We start from the raw sequence: 20,524 nt of genomic DNA, 5'->3' as shown, positions 1-20,524 counted from the left end.
TATTTACTTTAATTATGAAATATATCTCCTAATATAAATATTCCAAGCTCTGCAGCAGGATTCCATTTGCAACGCAAAGTAGTGTAAAAACAAGAGTTAATTGCCTGTGCAAATATTTCAGGGCTGTGTTTACGTAATCTGCAGTACATTAAGTCCCAGAGTTGTGCTCTGCTGATAGGTGAAGGCACAACTTCGAAAGGCAGCGGCGTTGCCAATTAGCTCCCGACAAATATGTGCACAAGCTGTGCTCGCAGGCTGCCGCGGGCTTCCTCGCTCCCCCCGCGCGGCCCGGCGCGCAGCGGCGAGCTCCTCCGCGCGCCCCGGCGCCAGCCACCCTCCGAGGCGGCCCTCCTTCTCCACCCGAGCCGCCTCCTGGCCGCCAGCGCTGCGCGCAGAACCGCCCGGGAGCTGCCCCGAGGAAGGAAGCCCCCCGTGAGGACGAGCCGAGGAGGCTGCAGACGAGGGCTCAGGGACCCCCCGGGGCGCGTCGCCCGGCCCAGGTCCAGCTCCGTGGGGACCTGCTGCTGGTGGTGCTCATCCGTGGTGCCGCAGCTGCATGCCCTTGCCTCTGCACCACGCGGCCCCGCACGGGCCAAGAAATGCACACAGCTGCACGCACACAGAGATTAGCGCATGGTGCTCCACCCAAAATACAGACTTTTTTAAAAAAAGAAAACTCTGAAAAGCTGATTACCTTCGGCTGAGTCCTGTGCTCGACACTACGCTGCTTTGGGCAGCCAGGTTCTTCTCCCTGGCAGCAGTGTGGTTAACACCGGCGACAGTGTGAAGAACTTTACTTTCTTTGTAGAAAGTACTGCTACCAGCATTAAGATAGACTGGGTCTAAAGCAAGTATTTCGCAATTAACTTTGCCAGAAAAAAAGTAAAAATACAGCTTTCCTCAATCTTTCCAAGTTTCAGTCCTTTTCATAACATAACTATTTTTTATATATCTCTATTCTATAAACACGCACACCCCTTCTGGGAGGACTACAGCTGAGCTTGCTCGGAGGGAAGCAGTCTGCAGAAACAGGAGAGTTAAGGCCCTTCTGGAATTCTGCTTCCTAAGTTCTTCTAGCTCACATAATTTATGTTAAATAAATTGCAATTTTGATAATAAGACAGCTGAAAATAAGTCTAGTCTTGTAAGTTGTGTGGGCGTATGGTTATGCTCATATAAGCTTGGAATTCACATTACTTCAAAGCATATGTTTAAGTCTGCTTTTGTGGGTATCCGCGCTCTCCGTGTGCCCGTTTTGTTTCAGTGTTCAGGAAAAACACCACTACACCATACTGTGTAAGGACACCGAAACACTTCCGAGAGGCAGAAGCGCACAAAAAGCGGTTTTTCAGCTAATCCCCGGACGCGGTGAAACCGGGCGAAGGGAGAGGAAGGCAGGAGAGGGGACGGCGCGGGGAAGCGGCGTCTCGTCTCGCGCGCCGGACGGATCGGGACGGTTCCCGGGCGGCCGCGGCGGCAGGGGCTGCGCGGCGGCAGGGGCTGCGCGGCGGCAGGGGCTGCGCGGCGGCAGGGGCTGCGCGCGGACCCTCCTTCGAGCGGCCGCGCAGGGCGCCCGGAGGAGCCGGGCACCCCCCTCGCCGCGGCGGGCGCGCTGGGACGGCTAACGGGGAGCACGGGCGGCCCAACCGCGGGCTGAGGAAACATGCGGTAACTGTGCTCAATTAATCACCGAAGCTGTCTGCGAAACGGGAGGGCCATACGGGGAAAAGCAATTCACAGGAATACTGCCAGTCTCATAAGCAGCAGTGTCTGCTCCTCTCCTCTGCACCTCCTTTAGCTGCCTCTAATGCTATTTATAAAGGTTATCTAGTTTTAATATTTTCAAATTTATATATATAAATACACAGCTTCACAAATTATACTGCAGCATCTTTTAAATAGTTGGAATTTTTATTATTCTCTTCCAGTGCTCACATGGGAAAACATTTTGCTGTGTTTTACCTTACGTTTAAATGTACATAATCTTTCCATACATTACATTACAAGGTCCATACACTAGACCTTTCCAATTTTATCAGCCGCGTTTTTATTCCCACGTAGCAAACTTTCTAAAAAAAAAAAAGCAAAACACAAAAACACGAATTGGCCATGTACCAAATCCTACTACTACTTCTACGAAAAAATTTGAGGATGAACAAAACAAATTTAAGCTGCTTCTTTCAAGCATTGGCATCCTTCAGTTTGTGTCCAGAATGACAAGCATGTTTCCTTGAAGAAACTTTCAACCTTCAAACTTTTTATTTATTTTATTTTCCATTAAAGTTGTGCATCTGCCATGTTTGTAATCTTTAGCATTACTACAGCAGGCAAAAAAAAAAATAAAGTTAAAATCAGACTTAAGAAACACGTCGATACAACATTTCCCGTTCCTGTCACTTCTGCTCACCACTGACGGCAGTGGCACTGCTGGTTAACACCAGATCCCCGGGCGTCCCCCACCCACACAGCCCGAGGTCTCTAACCACCACCAGGCTACTCCTCTCGCTGCCACAGCCCAAGAAAATCCTCAAATACGCAGAAAGCGCACAAACCTGACCGACCTGGGGACGAGCACAGCGGGGCGCCGGCAGCCGGCTCCTCTGCCGGGACCCCCCGGGGCTCTGCAGGACGGTCCCCGGGGGCAAGAGTCAGCGGAGGGGGCGAGCTGTCAGAACAGGATCTGCCACTCGCACGGATTTTGTGTTCTTTCTACGCAGAATTGGCGTGCAGAGGGAACAGCTGATTTTAGCACCCTCAGTAATCTTCCAAATTCAACTGCATCTCTTTTCTAGTGTTAAACCCTCCACATCTTTAAGCAAAACAAAACCAAAACACATATCTGCTCTTTTTTAGGAAAAACCACCCTTGCTTACATTCTGGGACCCAAAACTACACTCACCAAACGTGCCAAATTTTGCCCGAGTTTCTGACACATCACATCACATTGTTAACATTTGTAGCATCTCAGTTATGTGGATCTCTAATTGTGCTATTTTAGAATAATTTCTGAGTCAAACCTGAAAACAGGACAAAACTACTGAACAGCATTGGTAAAGCTCAGTTAAAATCATGTGCTGGCATTACTGAATTGGTATTTGAAATTATGTACCTCATTGACACTATGGATTAATACTGACTTTTACTCTTCAGCTCCCAATATTTCTCCATCTGTATTTAATGGTTATTACTACAATTATCTGCATTTTAAATTTTCAGCATCCAAATTTTCCTGCTGCTCTCCCCAACAGATTTATTTTTTTTTATTTTTTTGGCCCACCACCCTTCCTCATAGTGTCCATAATCCACGGAGAAGAGATTGCTGATGGTGTTATCACGGGCAAACAGAATGAAGCTAATGGTAACAGGCACTCCTTGCTAGGTAATTATTATAGGAGGAAGAATGCAAATGAGCCCTAATCTGCCTCGCACAATGGCAGAGGTCTCAGATTTGCATTAAACCCTTTGCAGCCCTTTGCCAGCGCGGGGACTCTGCAGATAACAACGCATCTGGAGCGCAGGCGGCCTCGCCGACACATTGCCGTTTATTAAATTGGGCCCCCAGCAGGTACCAGCGTCCCTGAATGACTGTCCCCTCCCCCGTCATTGCTCAAGTCTCCTCCTCCTTCCCTCTTCCCTCCTCTGCTTTGCTGGAAAAAAGCTAATTGTGCACGCCATTTGGCTTGATTCATGTTTACAAAGAAGAAGAAGAAAGCACTGTTTAGCAATTATAACCGAGGAGCAGACACCAGGAAAGCTCAGCTCTATTCCCAGCTATGTCATTTACTTGCCAGGGGACTGCAGGGAAATAACTTTGCCTTTCTGTGCATCCATGTGTTCAGCTAGAAATATAGGGTTGACATTTGTTAGTGGCCCAATAGACTCTTTCATTTTACAATGACATCTGCCGAACACTTTCGGGAAGCGAATACGAGACTTTCCTGCAGTCTAGGTTGAGTTCGTGGCAAGCTGCGGTCCTTTAGAAATACTTCCTACGTCTCAGTTCCTAGCTGATATTCTTTCACAGTAGCACGTCCTGTTATAAAAGGACTTAAAAGAGAATTCCTGTCCCTTCCAAGTTAATGCCTGCAACTTCGGGCTACCTTCAGTGCCCACAAAAGCATCTGCTCCACCAGCAGGTATTATATGAAGATGATACATGAATGATGCTTGAGGTGCTCTCATCACAGGTCAAACAGTATTTGGACAATATGTCCCCTTATCCACCATACTTTCCTATTAGGGTTCACTTGGATTAGGAATATGGGAGTTAAATGTACTAACCTCTTCCCAAGGGAGACCACCATACTGAAGGCAAATCTCCTTACTAGGAAGCCTCATGGACTAGTCACATTTTCCTCTACAAGTGTGTTTCTTAAATTCTTTTTTTTCTCCTGAGACATTTTCATCAAATGAGAAAAAAGTTTGACCCTTACCATCTAATGGGAACAGTGACAATAACTGATGTTAAGGCATCAGAAAGTACCTATCATAGAAAGGATGCCATCAGAAACACTTCTTTTTGGTCTGTTGACATGAAGATAGACATGAAGATAGATAGCATTCTTACACTAGCACTTGTTTAGTTTTGAATTTATATCCAAAATACTAGATACAAAGGCTTACTTTTTTGGAGATCTGTTCAGGAAGGTGCCACACTAACTCAAATTAAAATAATTGTAAAAGAATTAGAAGACATTTGGTACCAAGTTACTGACATAAAGTCTAAAGCTACAAGTAATTGGTCCTATGCATTCAGCGCATCTTAATCTCCGCAAAGTAAAATAGCCTATTTCAGGTTGCTTGGACTGCAAAACAAATCAAAACTGGATTCTGCAAGCACCAAATATAACTATTTCCACTGCCTTCAAAGCAAAAGTTTGGGGACTCATATAGGAGAGCACCAAATGACTTCTCTGAGCGTCAGCCCCCAGCACAGTCTCCTGTGCCAGGCCCACACCAATACGCCTGGGGAACCCCAACAGCCACAGAAACCCCAGCAGTCATTAGAAACGGGACAAGGGCACGTGAATGGATACGATTACTCTGAATTACGCCATTCAGATACATTAATCATCTGCTGTATTTGCTCTAGAGACAACTACAGGCTTTGTGCCTTTATCCTAGGAGGATTTTTTTCTTCCTCGGTGAGTTTACCCATTCCAATGCCAATTTGGGCAAAGTAGTTTCCCTGCAGCAAGGCTGTAGTTTTGAAGCCTACACAGTTTTCTAGATCTGGTGAATACTCTACATAATCCCTACTAAACTATTGCCAGAGATATCTTTTAATTTTATACAGTGACTTTAAAAGTGCTGCTATAGAAAACTCTGGATTTTTGCAATGCCATGTAACAATTTTTTTATTATTATTATTAATCAACATTTTTCTTGTTTTCTTCTCATGGAGTAGTGGAAAGGTGGAGATACCTTTTTTTTTTTTTTTTTTTTTTTTTTTTTTTTTTTTGCAATTACTAGATCATGCTACCTCTGCCTCTAAAGCAGATTATAGATTGCTGGGATCTCAACTGGCTCCAGTATTGGGTATCAGTACTATATGCTACAGTTATTGCACCAGAATAATCAGTAGCTGGTTGAAAAATGCTTCAAGTCTATTACAATATTAAGGTTCTCTGAAAGGATTTTTCTCACTTGCACTGACATTTAAGTCTGCACTAGCTGGGAGGACCGAGGTGGTGCAATGATATTAATGAACAAGCTTCATATTAGAAAAGCAAAAACTGTGTTCTTGAACTGATGAGCTCACGCAGAACAAAGAGGACACATCTCTTCCATAAAATTGCAAACATTTTTCCTTTAAACTTGGTGCTAACTTTCTAGAGCCAGAACTTATTTCATTCTGAACACTGCAGTGTTAGAACAGTGTATTTTTAAATCATCAAATTATGACAGGTACCAGAACCCACAACTTTTTACATTTCTACCCTGCTCTGTCCCAGATTTGTTGCTGGCTCCAAGGCTCCTCCTCTTCAGTAATCAGCTATGAACTGTCACCTGCTGCCGCTATTTTCACACAGACACCAAAGCCTCTTCTAAACCCCAACGCTGCCGTACGACGCTGGCGCCTCGGGTGCCTACTATCACTTGAAAGTCGGAGGTTGCCGCTTTGTTCCCGGCCCAGCGAAAGCCGGACAGGATGGCTCAGCCCCACTCTGCCGCCGGGGACTGCGCCGCAGCGGAGGTGGCTGTCCCGCACAGCGCAGCTCCCCGCGGGTGCAGAGCCGCGGGGACGGCGAGCTGCGGAAGGGTGCAGCCAGCACAGACATCTTCGAGCAGAACTGCTGCTCGCACAGGCAACGCCAGTCCGCGATCAGAGCCATGTGCTTTAGCACCCTGGGCACATTAAGTATTAACTTAACCAGTCTAGCTATGTTGCAGAAGAGCCAGGTAAATATTTACACGGTTTTCGGAAGGTGCCACGTTAACCTCATCCTTTCAGGATGAAAACCAGGTCTAAGGTTTCCTACTCCATTTTATGTACCCAGTTCCACTTCTGAAGCTTTGAGACTGGCAACACAAAGCTGTTAAAAGAAAAGTCCAAACAGAAAAACAAAGGAGGACCCAACGCGTACTGCAGACAAAATACTTGCCCTGCTGTTCTGCAAGCAGGGCAGCACGCTGAGATCCTGAAGAGGACAGCAGGTAAAATCGTCGTTCCTAGAGGTGGGGATGGCAACCTCAGCTGAACAGTAACTTCTCATTTATCAAGTTTGTCACTAGGGCATTTTGTGGTAAAGATAAAAAACCGCAAGCACGCTGCTTCCTTGGATCTCAGCAGCTTCTCTCCCACCCCTCTAACGAGCCTTTGGAGCGTTTCCCTCCATAGCGGCGTTCCTAGTGCTGCTGATCCAACCTTTCAGCTTCATCCAGGGAGAGCACTTACACCCCGAACGCCGGAGCTGAGCTCCTCTTCACGCGCAGGGATTTGCACGTGAACAGCTATGGGGAGCAGAGTCTTTCAAGGAAAGAGTGACGGTGTGGGGGAACTGTCCATGAAAGACAATTTGCTTACTAACATCCTATTAGCGAGCCGTTTAAATCTACCAGCTAAACTTCTCCAGTTCACAAAACTGTGTTAACCTTATCAAGTTTATAAGGGGTTTGCCCGTGAGGTGACTTTTACAAACCCATTACTCATTTGGTTTGTACTTTAGAAAAGATTTTCATGTAGGGTCATAAGCAAAGTCAATTTCCAGCCAAAACATGGAAGTTAAAAGTAATTTAATTTAGCCCAGAGTAATTCACTTTTTAATTCCACAAAGGTGCCTTCCCTCTTTATAAATGTGCATTCTATTTGTTCTTCACTTAATTCATGACATTTTAGGTATTTTCCTATTACAACATCGCCGCACGTTCTTTCATAGCTTCAGCTTTTCACGAGATGCATTATGGGGACCACCAAATGGCACAGAAGCACCACCGATGACAGAAGACGATTTCAACGCGAGTAAGTGGATCTGCTTCAGTTTAATAGCCAGAGACACAGTGAGTTTGACCCTCCGCCTAAATAAATGCACAGGTACCTCCCTTGTGCTTTTCTGTCCATAAGCTGCAAATTGGTAGATAACACAATCTTCTTCTGATCGGTTTGGGGTTGTGCTAGCAGTAACCAGGCAGTATCACATTGCTGCCTTTCAAGCAGTGTCACTCTTGCAAATCCAGAGGGGGTTCTGTTTGCTTGCTGTGTGTGTGTAAAGCCTACTATCTCCAAAGAAAAATACCAGCATCTGAAGTAGGAATGCTGGTAAGTGTTAGTCTCTAGCTTACAGAAAAATCTGCAAGGGTCTTTTTTTTTTCTTTTTCCTCTCCTCTTCTGTTTTAAAGTGACATATCTGCTTCTAATTTGATTTCATCTCCTGTATACAGCATTGGCCACACTCGAAAGCACACATGCAGAGCACAGCCCACAGAGTGCAACGGGAAAAAGGAAGGCTAATGCTCTCTGAAGCCAGTGGCAAGCCACAATCTCCATCAAAACCACATGTGCCAGAGACCAAATATTTTGCATTTTGCTTACTGTTAATAAAGCTGCTTCACTTCATTAAAAGCAGCTTATCATTTTATCTACTCAATCTGATTAATTAACCTCTGGTTAACACGAACGAGCACTCCATTTGAGGATTCTCTTAAGGCGACACTGGCGAGCCGCCGCTCGCACACGTCCTTGCTTTCTCTTTTCGTCTCCATTCCTCCTAAGCCAACGGTATCGCATTAGTCCGTTCAGATCGTCACCCCCAGCACCCTTCCAGCATACTGCAAAGGCTGCTACAGAGAGGGCTGAGGAAGGAAGGGCATCACCGTCCAAGCTCACCCAAAGCTCAACTTCCTTGCTGGAATATCATCTCCTCATGGTAATTATGATTACAAGCTTGGAATTAAACAGCGTGGAAGGAAGAAAGAGCCAAGGAAATAAACTGGGTTGCTAGGAAGAAGAGGAAAAAAACACTACCAATACTACACACAATTCATTTGTCTTTCCAGAACAAAATACGGTTTTAAATGAAGCACAAACAGCAATCCCATTAAAAAGCCCTGCTTTCTATGAGGGAAGAACTCTCTCCCAAGCCAAATTCCTTGTGCTGTATGTGAATAAAAACAGCTTCTGCTACAGTATATGCCTACAGATTTTACAGTTGCATATTTCTGCCAGAATCTAGATTTCTACCAGTAAAAAACTTATGCTACCATTCTTCAGCCAGGCACCTGAATATTATAGCTGTTCATTTTGCTGGCAAACAGTAATCTCCTTCATATACCAAATTTTCATCTCTCTTCAATTGTTTTTACATAATATTACAAATATTCAAAGATGTTTGAGAAGTAAAAAACAAACGAAAAAAACTCAGCTCCCTTTCTCCCCTGTTCTTTCCTCAAAAATCCAAGCATTAATTTTAGCAGTAAAGCCCACAGAATAAAGAGATCATCAGCCCCCCCAAATTCATATCTGGGGAGCAGAGAAGGAACAGCAGCAGAAGGGGAGATAAGAGGTCCTGTGTAAACTTTCTGCTCACTCGAGGTAACCCCTAGGTAAAATACTACCAAAATAACTGGAAACTTTCTATTTATGGTACCAGGAATTTAGGAAAAGAGAGGGAAAAAAAAGAAAGAAAAGCAAAGCATGCTTGGGTTATGAACCATTGAGCATAAGCACAAGCTTTAAATTCACAGTCTATCTGGACTACAGTGTATGTGGGAAGGCACCAGAAGGAGGTCTGGTTTGCATCACGAAGCAGCATAGTAAGTGACCATGCGTCAGTGATGCAGCTCATCTGGCTTTTAAGGCCATCAGCATTGGATCAAAAATGTTTCAGATCACATGTTACAAAGCAGTTCCCTGCGCACATCTACCCTGCTAGTACAAAATTTTCCTAGACAGGCTTTCTTTATACCAGAAGGCTTCCTGCAGGACAAAACATCTTCTGCCCTGTAGCTGCCAAGCCTCTGGCACGAGCCCCGTGTTGCACATGCTGGCTCAGATGGCCACGGTCACACTATCGTGGGGGTGAGCCCGTGGTGGGCAGCCGTGGCACCATGACCCAAGCTGCAAACAGTTCACAGGCAGTATCACATTTTCTAGACCTTGATCTCTGTATACCAGACACCATAAAAGAGACCCACAAAACTGGGAAAACATAGTTTTGAAACACTGATTTATGACTTTGATGTAGCATAATCTTAGATAGTCTTTTTCAGGAGAAAAATTCTTCTGGACTGTTTTCTGCACTGATCTCTTTTGAACAGGCAAGTTACTGAGGCACACAAGGAATTCACAGGCATCCTTGCATAGCTGAAGGACGGAGCAATCCATTTGCAGATCACTGTTTCCCTAGCAGGAGGGACCGGTCATCACCGGTATGGAAATAAGGCACTGAGCAATCTCTTTCCATGGCTAACTTCAACAAAAACATAAAAACCCGATTTAGGCCTTCCAGCTTTCTCTCTAAGGGACTAGCATGTAACACAGCAGAAGTAATAACAAAATTGCCACCTACACTAACAGGGATGCAGAAAGGCTCCAACAAAGCCCACGCTGCAAGATCCTGCCTGTGTGCCCACTGCTATGCAGCAGCCACTTCAAGTCACATTCAAGCCACCACTCCTCTTCAGAGGCCTGCAAAGCTCTGGAGAGCCTTACGAGCCCCCTCGGTACTCCGGTCAATGCACAGTTTGGTGTGGACGGAGGTCCTGGGAGGCTCTGCGAGCAGATGCGCACAGACTGAGCAAGGACTTGCTCGTCATGCCCCAAGGGCATACATTGCTTACTCCTATGCAAAGTCATTTCCAAAAGGAAACCCATGCTTTTACCTTCAGCACGAGGTCTGCAACACAACCGTCCAGCACCACCGTTGCCACGACTGCAAAATTCGACCGAGGTAAGGACAACTGAGCAGGTAACCACTGATGCTGAAAGGTGGCCAGCTGAACTAGGAGCTAACACTGACCACTCAAAGGGTTTTTAAACCAGGACAATAAATGGTCATCACCACAGCTACAATACACCTAAAGGCAACGTCTTCAAGCCTTCCACGTAGACGCCTTGAGGCAACTCCTTGCCATCTTCCTCCTACAGCTCTTTGGCAACCCTGCTCACTTTGCAAGGCCTAAGCAGAAAATTGACAGAAAAGGATGGCCCAGAGAAGTGAAAGAGTAAGAAAATTCAGAGCCAGTGCTCTTACTACAGTTTGAATTTAGCTTCTTCTGCCTAAATTTGCCAGCTTTTATTTCCATTCCCTAACATTTCTTAGAAATCGTACCTGACAGAAGTGATTTAAGAGCAAGTTGATTTCAGCTTTGAATATCCCGCTTTTTTGTGCATTTCAAATTGACAGACATGCTTAAAAATCATTCTGGAGGTATGAAATAAGCGTCCAGTTTTCTGAATTTTTCAATACATTTAGCGATCAGATTCCAAACACACAAATGACCTTAGAAATATACTACAGAGATGGAAATTTTTTTCTTCTCCAATCCGGTTTTTGAGATTTACATCTTTCCCAAAACAAACAAACAAAAAAACCCACACTGTAATCTTCATGAAATGACAATCTGAAAAATATCAAATGCTTCATTAAAAACAACAGAGCACAGGCTCATGGTTAACTTAATTAAGCATATAAGAGCCTTAAGCAGTGGTAAAGTCTTTATCGAACAGGGAGAATGTTATGGCTCTACAAACTGAGGACTCTAGAAAAACATATCATGCTCTTGTTAGGTGCAATATAGCTTTGACAGACACTTTACATTTAGTGAATTTACATTTTACTGAATACAGTTACTGAATGAGAAATCCTAAACCAAAACTTATCTCAAAGGATTTTGAAAAAAAAAAGAAAAAGACATGAAACAAATACCTTGTTGAAATGCTCTTCAGAGTCTCAAAAGCTATGAACTTGATTTATATATGAAAGAAGAAATACAAACAAATAGGGTAAGCTTCCTACTGCCAGATGAGTTATTACAGATACGCTGGTTAACATACCATAGTGTCACCCACCTGAAATGATAGCTAGCAGCAGTATCACCTTTCCTTTGGAGATGGTTCAGATTGATATGAATGAAAAAGGGGAAAAATAATGAGAAAATATAAGTTCTCTCGGAATCAGTGTAAAACCGTCATTCCAAACGCCCTGATTATGAGCAGAACTTTCCTTCAGCTCAATCTGAGCACAGATAGGGCTGCTCTTTTAAGGGGCAAAAGAATTAAAAACAATCTTTGCACAAATTTAGATAATGAGGAAACACAGAGGAAGAGGGTACAGATTTAAGGCAGCAAACAAAATGCAGCAAACCGCTGGCTGCTTGCCAGCCCGACCCTCTGCTGCCCGGACCTAGCCCCGCTGCTCCTCTCCGCTCCCCTTCAACGTTTCCAGCCTGGCGAGTTGCAGTCCCCAGGCCCCCGCCTTTCCTAACGCATCCGGCCCTGTCCTGGGCAAACACACAGGAAAGAGGGTTTTTTTTTTTGCTTTGGTTCTCAAATTTCACCATCACGTCCAGCCTTTTCTCCCACAGATTTCACCCCAAGGGACACAGGCTACAAGATGGCATTTGATAATACCGACTCTGCTGCTTAAATACCGCACATTTGCAGACAGTTAAAGCATGCGTTTTACAAAGGTGCCGAAAAGGGAAAAGGGGGTTAACAACGTAAAGGGGGTTAACAACGTACACATCCAGGGAGCGTGAGTCACCGCTGCAGCTGGAAAGGGATGTCATCCAAAGAGGGACAGTTCCTCTCCTGGCTGGCACAGATGCGAAGAACACGCTGCTTCGCGTGCTGGGACGAGAGGAAGGGGAGAGAGCAATGAAGCTCCTCCAAATTGCCAGTGCCACGCAAGCGGCACCCACCGAAGTGCCCGGCCACCAAGAAGCGGCAGCGGCTGACTGTACGGACAGCACGGAGGCACTCCTGCAAAATCACTTGCAAATTCTGTTTCCCTCAGCCCTGATCCAGGGAGTTAGAAGGAATTCAGAGACCATAAGGCAACTCCACCAGAGCTATCCATCTTCGTAATGGCGTTGCTCCACGGCTGCAGCCCACAGCCAGCATGCCCCAAAATTCTGCATTTCAGAGGAATCTCAGAGCCCCACTCTGGAATCTGCCTGGGAGCAAAGGGGCTCCAAGGCTGTGCCGCTGCTTTAGCCAGCTCCTCTCCTCACACCCCACGTCAGTGGTGGAGTGAATGTGTGCCCTAAACAGCCAAGCAATCTGTATTATTTGGTCTGGCACCAAGGAGAAATGCTATCAACCATTCCCAAGTTCGATCCCGAGCACCACTGGGGACCAGCAATTGCCATTTGCTAAGTGCAGGGAGAGGACTGCAGCCAGCCCTTCCACCATAGCAAAGACTTGCGGCCTGGAGCCTGGCACTCTTCCGGGTTAACAGGCAGGAGGCAACGCAACAGACGGGCAATTGCACCGCGGGGCCCCAGGGAAACCGCAAACGCCAGGAGAACCCTTTTGTTGGTCTGCGTTTCTCCTTCGTGTCATTTCAGCTGAAGGTCTCCAAGAAACATTTGCCCATTAGGTCATCAGTGTTATTTCTGAAGGTAGCCAGCCGGCTGGTGACGGTTGTTCGGTACAGATTTGGCTTGCACCCGCACCATCATGAGTGAGATGGGGAAAGAGAGAGAGAAGACCCCAAGGCACATTCACCTGTCTCAGCTTGTTCTTGACAAGCGAGCATACTTAGTCTGTCCAAGGGTCCCTGACAAACGCATGCTGACAAACCTCACCAGGGCAATTTAAGAGATTATTGCATTGTATTGGCTGCCCAACCCTTCCGCTAAGGCTAGCACCACAAAGCAAATCCGGCATGAAGAAACGCATATCATACATCGGCCTCTCCAATTCAGAGTCTAGTAAGTTGGCATAAACCCTCCTCAGTGGTTAAGATGCCAAATTGTGAACTGGAATGGCTGTGGCCTAGACAGAAGATATTGCCACTGCTACAAGGAGCATTAACCTCTGTCAGAAAGATGGAAATGACATCTCAAAACACTGCAGCCAGTTCATGAACAAACACTAATCAAAACCAGCAAGATATATGCCATTTGTCTTGCTGCTGACCTGAGTCTACTCAAGCAGCTCATGGTGCTCTAAAAATCACAGCACTGATGTTTTCTTTTTATAGATCCTGAGACATATGTTGTGTGTCTTGAAGTGGAAAGATGGACATGAATTACACGTAGATCACATCATCAGATACAACTACAAAATTTAATTGCTTAGACGTACTACAAAGACGACACTCCCTTTGAACTCTCACCCACCCCATTTTGGCACTTCCACTCACAAGTGAAAGAGTCTGAGGAGGTGAAAAATTACCAACTGTTTCCAATTCTCCACAAAATGTGCCACTCAGCTTCCAAGCTGGAGTTCCAGCTGGTTCCCCTCTTACTTGTCAGTGGTACAACCAACCATGAAACCATCAAGGACCCCCACAGGAGACATTTAGGTAAAAAGAAAAAAAATCTACTACATGAAACATTATTCTTCAGCTTGGTTTCTTCAGACTTAACTGATTGTATTTTCATCTGAGCTGATGTTTGCATAAAGATGCAGTTAATCAGTTTACAACAACAGTTAGCATGACTTATTTTTTTCCTCCATAAACACTTAAAGCATATCTCATTTTACAGTTTTTCCCAGTTGACTGTGGAATGAGAAGTGCACAAACCTTTCATTTGCATGAGACTCTCAAAAGCAATGCAAGAGCAATCCGCATTAACCAGAAAACTTGTCTAAACTCTATGTAGACAAGCTTCTTCTAACATCACCCTGCTTTTTGAAAAGGAACTGAACGGGCAAGATGTGTAGGAAAGCAGGTAACAACTACCTCTTACCTTTCTGAAGAGGCCGCCGCCAATTAGCACATTCCTGGAGCTTCTAATTCAGGCAAAGAGAAAAATAAAAAATAGGAGCAAGGAGCTGTCTTCTTCCTCAGCACAACAGTACTTCCTAAGGGGGAGAAAAACAAAACAAAACAGAAGAGAAAAGTAAGTATCAGCTTTTGTGCTTTTTGAAGAGGCAGCAGATTACAAGAACTCCTTAGATTAGCTACAGTGCCTCTTGTTCTCCAGCCTCAAAATATCAACTGGAGCCACCCTTTATTTGCATGTTCTGCCATCGCGGTATCAAAATATGCAACGTGAAGGCCAAGTCACCTGCTAAGAAAAATGAGGATGGGTTCGCAGCAGCCACCAGAAGAGGAGGAAGGCTAAAGCTTTTGAGAGTACTCCTGAGTGCTCATTCCAACAATTAAGCGCACACGCTTCACCAAGGCTCACACCCACTTCTGCGCAAGAACTCAAATGCATCACTTTTACTGGCAAAATAGTTGGCAAAAGACAAATTTCAACATGCATACTGAGTATCTAGTTATATACAGACTGAAAGAGTGTACATTTAAGTGCTCATATACTCTTCCCAGCAGCATTATACATAGAACTATGAGGTATATGTTACCAATCATAACTTCTATTTCTTTTTCTTTATGAAACATGACAACTTATTCCAGCTATACTGAAACTTTTATTAATAAAACAAAGGCAACAAAAAAATTGAAATATCAGAATGGAGGGAACTGGTAAGCCTTCTCCTGACTAAAGCTACCTTTTAGAGATCAACTTTTCTCAGCTCTACTCCCATAAAACCCTAATCCCTCTCTCACCTGGATACGAGGCTCCATCTTTGCCCTGTTCCTACCGCGAACATAAGGAAACTGTTGGGCACATGGCTTTCACCGGTCCTTCCCTCCCTCCCACACCTGCCTCTGGTGAAAGGCAGGCAAATCAAGTGCAAAGTTATTTTAGAACAGCACATATGAGACACTAACGTATTTGAGGGAATGGCAATTCACTCTAGTTTTTCCACAAGGAATGAGCAAAGGGAAATGCTTCTGATCTCCTCTCTGTCTGTTCATACTCGCACAGAAGTCCCCACTCTTTTTTGACCCATGGCTTATTAAATGAATTGTTTCTGGAAAATCTGAATGGAAGTTCTCAAAACATGGGAAAGAAAGGTCTGATATCTTACATTTCCCCACTCACCTCCATCATCCCCAGAATAGACAGTTATCCCATCTGCTAACAGCACGGGACTGCAGATGGATCCTCATCTCCCAAAAGAGATTTTACACAAGGGTGCCCAACAAGCAGAAGAAAACATCTATCACAAAAACACGCCCACCAAAGGCAACCATGCCTGTGCAGCTCTAACTGGCCACAGCTCCGGCATTTCCCAGGGAGCAAAGGCTCTGCTCTTTACTCCTCCTGCCAGCCCGCGTGAAGCTGCGAGAACAGTCCTGACCAGCTTCCCCTCTAGACAGGCAATGATTTAAAGAATTCATGAAGTAACAGTGGCAGTGTAAATAAAAAATGGAAAACTAAATAAAGATCACAGAAAAATACACACAGAGAAAACGCATAATAAGAGAGAAGGAACAAGATCAGCGATTCAAAACGTCTTCTCCCTTGCTACAATCGCCCGTAGATAGGTCCAGTGATAATCTGATCATGCAGAAGAATGGATCCTGAGATAAAAAAAATAATCTGCTCAAAAATCTGCCTCCTCAACCTGTTCGGTAAAGGTAAACCTTCCCACATGGTTTAATTCTACTTTCTTAATGTCTCTCACCCCTCATTAGCATCCCAGCTTTCTGTCTGGTTTCAGCCCTCCTTGTATTAACTGATGCAAAGCAGCTTAAACCAACATTTGCAGTAGCCGAGACATAATACTTTTTAAAAAGAGGGAAATGGCACTCAGCCCTCTCCTTGCGGAGATCCGAAAAGAAATGACCATCAGCGAATTGGTTTTGACACGTGTACTTCCTGAGGCAACGTGCTAATCAATACTTGCTGAGCAGCTCTGCACAGACCAGGCTGCAAAACACCAGAAAACGTTATCCCTCCCCCAACCACACACATGGCTTAGCATCCATAAATCAAATACAGCCTTTGCTTTTCTTTTTAATTATTAAATCAAAAGGATGCTTTAGGCAGCATTTTTCTCTACTAAGAGGAAAAAAAAACCCACAAAAGTCAGGTAAAGTCAGTTAAGAATTGATATATTAGCTGCATTTCAAGTGCTTAAAATTTTTACTCTTTCGTCCTTTCTTCCAGGAGAAAGAAAGAAATATCTAAAGCAGATGTACAAGATTTAGGGGTAGCATATTTTTAATCAAACAAAATCAAGAGATGGCAAAAAAAGAAGGCTAAGTGCAAAAACCTAAGGTTTATCAACAACATTCTCAGGAAGACAAAAAATCTGTCATAAGTAACACTTAGGGATGTTGCTTCAACTCAGACATCACTTCCCCCAAAGAAAATGAGATGGTTCTGTCCTCAAATCCTCAGGCAACAAATTATAAAATAAAATGAAGCGAAATAAAGCTTTTCCCAAAAGCCAAAATCTAATTGGAGAAACCTAGCTAAGCAACTTATACCAAAAGTCTTCACTGAATTTCTGTCGAGGCCAGAGATAACTTAAAAGAAAATTCTCAAGATGTTCCAGGTACACAGCTACTATAGAAAGGAGACAGAGACACAGTACAGAAACCCAACAAATCACTGCCATCCACATTAGGTAAGCAAAGAGGCTTTTATAACCACAAGCACCCTCATATGGTGTGGGACTCGGCTTCTGCTACGGATTTAGCTCAGCTGCTTTCCTGTATCTTGATACCTTGAGCCCACCAGCGAGGGCTGGGGTTTTGTTAAGGCTCACGCCGTACACAGTGGTTCTGGGCCGTGCACATGTCAAAGACTCAAAAGTGGAGCAGATACTCCAAAACGTGACTTGGATGACTCAGAACCCACCACTCTTTCTGAAGGATCGGTGCTGAATTTAGCCCTCTCGCCGCATGACAGGAATCCAGTGCTTGCAACAGGTGTTACCCAACCCTAACTCGCTTCCCACGGCTAAAAGCAAAGACCTTGCATGACGTTTGCCAAGGTATTAATGTTTCAGACACTTAGGTTCAGAAAATACAACATTTTGGGAAAGTAACTCCCCTCACTGCCAGTCTGCACCATGCGGTTGGCCAAGACCTCGCATCCCCAGCCTTGCCCAACCAGAAGCTCCCTCAGCAGCAGGCCTTCTTCTAGCCAGAAAAAAGCCATTTAGGGAACCAGTCTGGTAAAGGCGGCCTTCATTACAGACAACCAACCTAGAAGATATTTTTTTTAACTTATTAGATTTCCTACTCTATTTTCCAATGTCCATTACTTTTATTACAATAGGAACTAGAGAAATTAATTAGAGTGGAGCACTGTTGTATGTAACAGCCCCCTCCACAGTGTTTTTAATATAAGGCACAAAAGGGTTTAAAAATAAAGAAAATAATGAGGAGAGAAGCACAACATCACACAATTTACAGGAACAAAATAGGATCTTCCTAAGGTTCTTCAATCTATGTTTAACAAACGCCAACTCTTCTTCACGTAAACTATATACTCTATTGCTCAACGTGCACTAACAGAAATAATTCAAGTTCATACCATTGTTAAGGGAGAAAAAAAAGAGCTTTTCCTTTTTTTTCCCCTCTTCATTTTTCAGCTTCTTCATCTCAGAGAAATAGTAAAATAACTATTCCATCAATATCCATTGAGGGAGCAGTAGTGTCAATTTCTCATTGGAAAAAGCAATAGTAGTAGCAAAGGAGAAAAAGATAAAAACATTTTACTATCATGATGAAACAGGAAAAAAAAACCCTACCTTTTTGCACTGCATTCATGTACAAACTATGGATAACTGTTTCTTCTTGCACCCCTTGCTAAGATTTATTAGTGTCTCGTCTCTCCACAGCTAAAGGCAGCAGCACTGAACCGGCCCCTGAGGGCAGGGTGCTGCTCCCAGGTTGGCTGCGGGTGCCGGCTCCCAACGGGGCTCCTGCTCATGCCCTCCTGGGCCAGACTCGGCCTCGAGGCCAGCAACTGCACTTCCCTCTGGGGTCGCTTCCTTCTCCAGCCTACGTCCCTGCACACCTATACATCTACGCACCTACAGCTGGGACAGAGTCAGCAGAAAGCAAAGCCTGCACACAGCATAGCACTTACCACAGCAACATAAAGGAAATCTGCCAGAAATGAATAAAACAGCATTTAATTTAACACGAATTAAAAGAATACTGCTGTTACTCAGCCTCATATTTAGTTGTGTGCCTCACACATTTGTATGTACATGCACACACATCCCTGTATACACAGAACAGGATAAGCACCTCCAGCAAAAATACTAGTGTTGGAGGTGTTTGTGGAGGAACAAATTTCTTCAAACATTAAAACTATTCCTCCAGAACTGTATCTGCGCAAAGACAACAAGCTCTCTCTCAAGTGATTATATATAAAAACCCATTCCTCCCTTCCCCCCCCCCAAAAAAAAAAAAAAAAAAAGTTATCAAAATGCTGCTAGAAAAGCGCAACCAAAGGATAAAACCATGGTCAGGATGAACAACAGTTCAGATATCCTAAGTAATTTTTCCATTGATTTGCCCAGATCTTAGTCAAACTCATGGGATTTACCCATTAATAGAAGTTTAAGCAAAAGCCTTTTTGTGCTTTACTTGCAGGATACGTAATCCCTAAACAAGACGCATAATTATTAAATTATTAAATTTGAACTACCTTTATTCAAAAGCCAAGTGTATTAAATATCCTTCTATCTTTTTTATTTGGAAGTGTTTACACAATTCTTTATTGCAGCTAAATATGTTACACAGATTGATACTCTCCATCTGCTTCCTTAAACGCTGCTGTAAAATGAAAAAAGCCCTTCCCAAGATGATGTTTGTCCATGAGAAAAGCTAAGTTTACAGAAGCGCCTGTTCACGTGCACACATCTAGGTAATGGGCTCACTAAAGCTTACCAACCCACGCACAACGTTTACGCACCAGTCTTTACCTGCCACGACCACGTAAATAATGAAGACACTAACCAGACTCCTCCTGCAGCCACCAGCAAAAGGCATGAGCCGAGGTCAGGTAGGATTTCAGAGCACGTAAGCCACGCGAGGAGGTGGTAAGATTTCACACCACGCGAGGCCTTGAGGACCACACGCCACGAGTCCTCAGGCAGCGGGAAGTGCTCGGTGCTTGGAAAAGGTGCTGCCTTCCCCAGGAGCAGAGACAGAAATCGTGTCTGTCAAAATACCCATCTCCCCCGCTAAATTCCTGGATTTCTGCTAGAAAAGCCAGATGCAGCTGAAAGCAATCCCTCCTCTAGAGGCTTCTCGCCCTTCCCCAGATGACTTCAGTTACTGGATGCAGATAAATCACCTAAACCAGCAGCGTTTCCGTGGGCCGCGGGAGCCGAGGGCGGGAGGCAGGGAAGGCGGCCGCGGCCCCCGGCGGCATTTTTGGGGGCTCCCGGCAGCCCCGGCACCGGGCGCAGCCTCGCGACGGCTCCCGGAGGCAGGAGCGGCTGTGCGGCTCCAGCCGCGCGCGCCCAAGCGCGACGGGGCCACGCGGAGACGTGCCTTTCTCAAAGCACATCTCCGTCACTTAGGACGCACTTTGTACTTCTTTTTGCCTTATTCCTAATTAAAAAGAGAGTACGCTTCACGTCAGATATCAGTATTTTTGAAGCTTGAATCATTTAGCCTGTTAAACCCATGACTGTAATATGGCTGTTATTTCTTAAAAACATACAGTAAACACATTAAATTATTGATAGTCATTAAACAGGAAAAAAAATTTAAACAGCTCTCAGCTTTTATCAATCATTAATGCAGTTTCCACTTGCATATCTCACTGGGTTGCTATCACACAGCACAGAGCAAAGAGTACAAACCCTGCAGGCATAAATTCATTTTATCTTGATGCAGAACAGAAATATTCTTGGCGATGGGAGGGAGGCTAGAACGCGAAGCAGAGAGGCTGCGAGGAGGCTCCTGCCTCTCGCGGTGCCGGGGCGGCGACTCGACGGCAGCAGCTCGGGGGACGGAGGGCACCCGCCGCCCCGCGATGGCCCAGGTCCCTCCAAGGGCATTTCTGTTCACGCAGACGGAAAACC

General features: G+C 44.8%; 1 protein-coding gene across 10 annotated transcripts in view; it reads right to left on the bottom strand.

The window, feature by feature from the left end:
• Nucleotides 1-20,524, bottom strand: part of ZMIZ1 (zinc finger MIZ-type containing 1) — a 342,305-nt gene that overhangs the window by 282,750 nt on the left and 39,031 nt on the right. For all 10 annotated transcript variants that reach the window (XM_062579764.1, XM_062579766.1, XM_062579765.1 and 7 more), the window contains exon 2: nt 14,359-14,473. The gene's annotated coding sequence lies outside the window, so the exon portion shown is untranslated. The remainder of the gene's footprint in view (nt 1-14,358; nt 14,474-20,524) is intronic.

The sequence above is a fragment of the Rhea pennata genome, chromosome 7, assembly GCF_028389875.1.
Source record: "Rhea pennata isolate bPtePen1 chromosome 7, bPtePen1.pri, whole genome shotgun sequence".
Taxonomy (NCBI): domain Eukaryota; kingdom Metazoa; phylum Chordata; class Aves; order Rheiformes; family Rheidae; genus Rhea; species Rhea pennata.
The sequence above is the reverse complement of the archived record's forward strand: the minus strand, read 5'-3'. Positions and strand labels throughout refer to the sequence as shown.